Source organism: Acomys russatus, chromosome 1 (assembly GCF_903995435.1).
Source record: "Acomys russatus chromosome 1, mAcoRus1.1, whole genome shotgun sequence".
NCBI classification, from domain to species: Eukaryota; Metazoa; Chordata; class Mammalia; order Rodentia; family Muridae; genus Acomys; species Acomys russatus.
This window is the reverse complement of record NC_067137.1, coordinates 120,133-127,035: the sequence shown is the minus strand read 5'-3', so window position 1 is coordinate 127,035 and position 6,903 is coordinate 120,133. Positions and strand designations below refer to the sequence as shown.

General features: G+C 37.5%; 1 pseudogene; it reads left to right on the top strand.

Moving 5' to 3' along the window:
- The first annotated feature begins 6,054 nt into the window (after nucleotides 1–6,054).
- Nucleotides 6,055–6,599, top strand: LOC127195460 (MARCKS-related protein-like; annotated as a pseudogene).
- The last annotated feature ends 304 nt before the right edge of the window (nucleotides 6,600–6,903 follow it).

Here is a 6,903-nt window from a genome sequence, read left to right as displayed (position 1 = left end):
TGGACTGGACAAAGCAGAGTGGAATTGACCCAAGGAACATCTAAATAAGCTCATGACCTTTTTTTCCTATTAACATTCTTTCTCCCCATCCTCTGGTTGGTAGGGTAGAAGTGAGGTTTAAGTTTTAAGAATTCTAAATAAATTGGGTTTTGAAAAACCAAATCCTATGCAATCATACCCACCTCCTCATCTCCTACTGGTCCCATTCTCCCTCTCTCTTTCCCCCATACGTCTCCACTAGTCCTCAGAGAGGAGGAGAATTGCTTCCCTATCAATTGACCTCAGCCTATCAAGTCTCATCAGGACAAACTGCATCCCTTTCCTCTGTGACCTGGTAAGGTTGCCCTGCCATGTAGAAGTTATGAAAGATCAGGCAACAGAGTCCGTGGCGGAAACAGCACCTGTTCTCCTTACTAGGGGACCCACATGGAGACTGAGCTGCTTATCAGTTACATATAGAAAGAAGTCCTAGACTTTCTTCATGCATGTTCCTTGGTTGGTTCATTAGTCTCCTTAGGCCCAGATTTGTTACTTCTGTTGGTCTTCTTGTGGAACTCTTTCTCTTCTGTGTCCTTCTAGCCCTTCACTCTGCCATAAGACTCCCTTTCCTCTGCCCAAAGTTTGGCTGTGAGATTTAGCTTCAGCTTCAATCTTCTGCTGGGTTGCATCTTTCAGAGGATATCTCTGAAAGGCTCCAGTCCTGTTCCCTTTCTTGAACTGCCCCCAATATCTATTCAATTTTCCCGTTTGAATGAGAATTATGCATCCTTTTTAAGTCTACCCTTATTTCTTAGCTTCTTTAGGTCTGTGGCTTGTAGTATGGTTATCTTGTAATATATGGTTAATATCTGCTTATAAATGTGTATACACCGTGTGTGTCCTTCTGGGTCTGGGTTCCTTCATTCATGATAATCTTTGCGAGACCCATGCATTTGCCTGACAATTTATTTGCATCCTTGTCTTAAATAAGAGGAATATTTTACAGCATGATTACCTCCTTGGAATGTTTCAAAATTAATATAAGATAATGTATGAGAATGTAATTTGAACCATATTAATATTACAAAAGTGAAAGCTTTCAAAATATATGCACCTATCACCTGAAACAAAATTTATTCTACATGAAAAAATTAACTGATATAATTTCTTGTTTCAATGTATATGATATATTTTTATATCAGAATGATGATATATGTAAGATTCTGTAACTGGAAATTTTAATGTGGCTAGTCTGATATATATTTATTCAGACGGATTTTACAAGTAGTTATGAATTACAGCTAAAACTCTGAGGCATATACTATCAGTTTTTGTCTCTAAGTGAAAACAAAAGATCTGGACACACTGATTTGGAATGTCAGAAAATAGTTTAAGTGGTAGTTTAATGGTACAAAGCTAAGAATATTTTTATCCATAATTTCTCAATCTGAAAATTAAACTGAGAATGTAATATATTCCAATAAAAATTATGATAGTTAATAAAATTATCAAAGAAAATTTTGAGCAATTTCATCTTTCAATCAACAGGAGTATTTATTTACATGTAAAATAAGTGTATGAATATATTTACAAGCTCATACAGCATAATATCATCATAAATATGTTATATTGACTTATATAAATTTGTTTACTTTCTTTATTCAAAATAAGTGCATTGATTATAAACCATGTGTGATAGACAATATTATTGTAGCTAGGAAGGAGGTAATAAAGTATTATTTTATAAAGTACTAAATAAAATAATATTGCTGCATTAGAAACAGACAATAATTAATGGCAAAGGTAATTTTAGATACTAGTTAGGGCTGTGAATTAAAGTTTGTGGTTTATGATCAATAATTCCTAGCTAGAAGGCTTAATTAAGATTAGGTGACAGTCCAGGTAGGATTCTCTTAAGAAATGATATTGATTTGAGTTACAAGTGAAAAGAATGACTCATCCATAGGGACAACTAAAGAATCCAGAATTAGGAAATTTTCAAAACAAAAAACATTACAAAGACTTGGAGTAAAGTCTACACTTAACACATTTAAGGAAAGAAAACTATAACAAATATGAGGAGAAAACATACTTTAGTAACTACTAGGAACAATACTAAAAGCTGTTAAGTATTCAAAATTATAATTACGGAAATTATTGTTCATGGTTGGTTTATGGGGCAACAGATGAAATCTCATTTCAGCATAGATTTCCTTGAAACATTACCTCATCTAACATCATGCTACAATCTGCCTCTACACATAGCAATATGTTTTCACGTTTTAAACACTTATTTTCCATTGAATGTACTACTTTAAAAAACTGTGAAAATGGGTCACTAGGAGCTGGCATTGGAACCTTATATCCAAGCACCTCTCTCTGCTTTATAATCTACCATAACGGTAATACCCAGTGCCACAAGACCCTGCTACCACAGACAGAATAGTTCCACCAACCCTTCCCCTTGTAATGAACTATGACCCCTTTGATACAGTGTACTAATGAAAATTTTTGCTTCCTTGAGTTGATTTGGTCACATATTTGACTCTAAAGTGTTATAATTAGTAACCCCAATTACTATTACAGAGCACCACAGTGATACACTCAGAATTTCATTTTGTGTGAGGAAGAAATGGCCATCATTCATTGAGTCAAGATGATAGAAAGATAAGCTTTAATGAACTCTACTACCAATAGTGAATACCATGGACAACATCAGACAGAAGCTCACTAGCACCTTTATACTTTTGAGGAAATTTGTGAATGATATTTAATTTTTTTCAGGTAGAACTAAAACAACAGGATGAAAGAATTGAAAAGGACTTAAATACTGGAGTAACTCAATAATAATAACATTCCCAAATTGATGACTACATACACTGAAAAATTATCTAATCAATTCCTAGTTGTTTATGAAAATGCAATGCTAGTTAGATTTTTATTTATATTAGCACTTCCTTTTGTGATATACATACAGATACATATGTCTAGACAGACCTGCACATGTGAACTTCATTTTACACCACTTCAAGTGATGTACAGTTGTCAACAACTGCTTCAATTGCTTTGTTGCAGACACATTTAGCATAAACTCTAGACCCAATCAGCATAAACACCAGCAGCACTTCCAAACAAGCTAAAAAGATCACAATCTGATATGTAGCTCACCATCAAATTTTTTCTATCACCTTAAATGTGATTTTTAGCAGACTTATAAAAGTCAAAATTCAGTTAAAATCCTGATAATTGGTAGTTAATTTTTCATGTTATGCTTATAATTTTCTAATATATTATATTAAAAGTTGTAAAATGATGACTGATTATTTTTATTTCTGTTATGCCTTATACATCCATTTGTTGTTGTATCAAAGAGTAAATATCTGCTTTAAAGAACAGAAATATTTTTCTATTCTCTCAAAATATCATACATACACATAATATATTTTTCATTTTATCTACACCAATTATTTACTCCCTCTCCACCTGAGACCAAGGGTCTACTGTCCCTTCTAACTTCATGTCTTTTTTGTATTGTTAATAATGATATTTCACTGAATTCAACTGTTGTTAACTTTATAGGGATAGTTGTAGGTCCATCCACTGAGTCATCAGCAATCTACTGGCAGTCACATTGTCAAAGAAAATTAACTCCTTCCCTCAATAGCCATCAACTACCAAGAGCTCCTCAGGATACTCTCTCTCACCCATGCTAGAATTCTGCTGTCTTTGATCTTCTTCAGATTGTATACAAGCAAAGACAGTTGTGGGAAAATGTGTGCATCACTGTGTCATATCCAGAAGAAAAAAAGATACTTACACCTCTTTTCATCCCTTCTCTCTTATATCATTTCTGTACACACCTCTTTGATGTTCCCAGAACTTTAGATAAAGAGGAGTTGATATTGTTATTCCTTCTAAGGCTATACATTCACAGTCACTTGTTCTCAAGATTTTGCATAGTTATGGATCTCTGGGTTAATTCCTAACTACTGCAAAAGCTATTTTCTCTGACCATTGCTGATAACAGTACAGATCTCTGTATATAAACAATAATTGAGATTGCAGTTTATAAACATGACCATTTGTTGATACAATACCAAGGGGTATGCATACGGTCCTATGATCTTCCCATTAATGAAAAAAATGTTAATCAATAAAGAGTAAACTTACAGATTCAGAGACAATCTTTGTCAGCTATATATACAAAGAATTATTTTCAAGAATATATAAAGAAATAAAAAAAAAAAACAAGCATGAAGAAAACAACCCAAGTAACTATGCTATACAGCAGAACACAAAGTTCTCAAAAGAAGAAAGACAAATTATTAGTGAATATCATCAGAAGTGTTCAGCATCCTTGATGATAAGAGAAACACAAATACACAAATTAAAAACAAATTAATGATTCTACTCACTCCATTAATATTGTTCATGTTCACAAATACAAATCACAACAAACATTGATGGGGATGTACAGAGGAAGCTATTCATATTTGTGAGAGTGCAACCTAGTAAGGCAATTTGTGAAACCAAAGTGGAGTTAATATATCATCAAGATATACTACTGTTAAGGATATACTCAAAGGACATTATTTCAGCACATGGTACAGGACTTGAAGCACCTACTTGGTGCTTTCCACCTACTTCAGCAAAGTCCACAGATCCAAGAGTGTTCTGCTCTAACAACCAGATCTAAATTCCACCCACTTCCCCAAGGGCAGTGCATGGATACCAGGATCAGAATCCCAAACCCAGTTCACAATTCTACTGGGCCTAGTATGGAGAAAAACTAGACAATACAAGCATATAGGATTCTGGGTCCATGATGTCAGAACCCAGCCAAATCTGAATGCTTGTAGTGGAGTACCAGTTCGGCCAGGAAATGGCTGCATAGCTAAATCTGAAGCCATAATTTCAGCATCTGTTTGCTAACTCTGTAACACTAATATACTTTCATTATCTTCTTGTTCTACTGGACCCGTCTGTGACACAGCCAGCAGAGAGGCCAGCATAAGTGAGCTAAACTTGGGTACTGATGCACATAAACCTTCTGTCATCCAGAGAAGGCCTGTATGGAGCCAGAAAGGCATTTACCTTAGAGACCTCTCTCCCTAATCCTGAACTACCTGACCCTCAGAGACTTCCTGGTCTGCTGATACCAGAGATAACCAGATGGCTAGAGGTCAGCATCAGAACATAAGCAAAAAATCCCAGGAGTGTCTCTGTGACAAACAGGATACCTAAGTCATGACAGGATCACAGGGGAAGATGAGAGGGACTCTAGCAGAGATTCCTAGTAGCTTTGAACATAGAAACATAAAAGGATCACCTATAACTAGACAAGTCTCCTAGTAGAGGGAAGGGAACACCTACCTTCCAACAATATATTCAACCCAAAATTTACCCAGCCTACAAGATGTGCATGGATAAATATAGAGCTTATATAGATGAGATTGAGGGCAGCCCTACTCACTGTCCAACCAAAACCAAGTCCCACCCCATGGGATAGAAGCAACCCCTGGTTCTATTGATATTCTGCTATGCTTTCAGACATGAGTCAAGCAAAACTGTCTTCTGAGAGGCTCCCCTGAGTAGTACCTCAAAACATGCTGAGACTCACAGCCAAACATAAGGCCATGTTTAGATAACCTTGTGGAAAAGTGCAAGGAAGTAGAAAAGTACCTGAAGGTGAGAAGAGCCTTACTAAAGGACTGCACCTAGGGGCCCTACAAAGATTTAGCTGATGGATAGCTCAAGATTCATGTGGATCACCTAGTAAGGAGAGCAGGGGCTATCACTGACATGAAATCTCTTGCCACCTTTTCAGTCACTTCCTGATGAAAGGACTGGATTAAAAAGTCAGAAGAAAAAAGGACACACTCAGTCCTGAAACAACAGTATGAGCAGAAGGGGATGAGAAAGGCAGTTCCCTACTTCTGTGGACTATGAGAAGGGGAAGTAACAGAGAAAGGAACGGGGGGGGGGGTATCTAGGAGGTGAAGAAGGATGGGACTAAGACCAGGATATAAAGTGAGTAAATAGATATATTTTGTTAGAAAACTGGAGCTGGACCACATGACTGCAGAGGAGGCAACAGGCACTTCTCCCATGAAGGCCAACCAACAGGAGAATGGCCACATGAAAAGCAATAGAGACTTAACCAAAGAGTGAAGGGGATTTACCACCAGTGAACAGAACACATGAGACATAATGCTAATGCCATGAAGCCACAGATAAAGCTGAGACCAAGAGGGAGGGCTCCCCCAATGAGAACACCAAAAAGAAAAAGAAATTCTCTTTCAAAAAGCCTTTCAAATTGAATGTACTCCCTTTCAAGATAAATTGGAAGGATGGTTAGAGTGATTCCTTGACCTCCTCACCAATACATGAGGAGCAGGAGCAGTGGGAAATCAGAGCCTGCAGTGATGAGGGCATTTCCTAAGAAGGGAAGGCTGCTGCCAACCCTGAAAGCCATATGCACCAGGACAAGGAGGCAAAGGCTAGTGCTACCTCCAAAGCAGGAGACACAGAAGAAGAGGCAGGGCCCCAGGCTGCAGAGCTATCCACTCCCTCATCTAGAGAGTGGCCCTGCACTGGGCAGTGCTGAGCAGAATGATTAAATAGGTGGTGGCAGGTGCATGATCTCTAAGCTGAAAAAACTATGCTGTCCTTGTGAGGTAACTGCATGAACCTGGTACTGTGGCTACCTTTCTGTGCACAGAAAGGAAGGGGCTTGTTGCCCCATGCATGCCACATTCACTTTATCCCTCTCATGGATTCACCCATCAGACATTAGGTCTTACTCTTAAGGCCAGTTGAAGATGGCCCATTATGATTTCACAAGTTATATTAGTGATGTGAGATGCTCCTGTCCCCACCTTCTTCCCAGATGCCACCCATGCAGAAGGCAATTGCTGGCTTCCT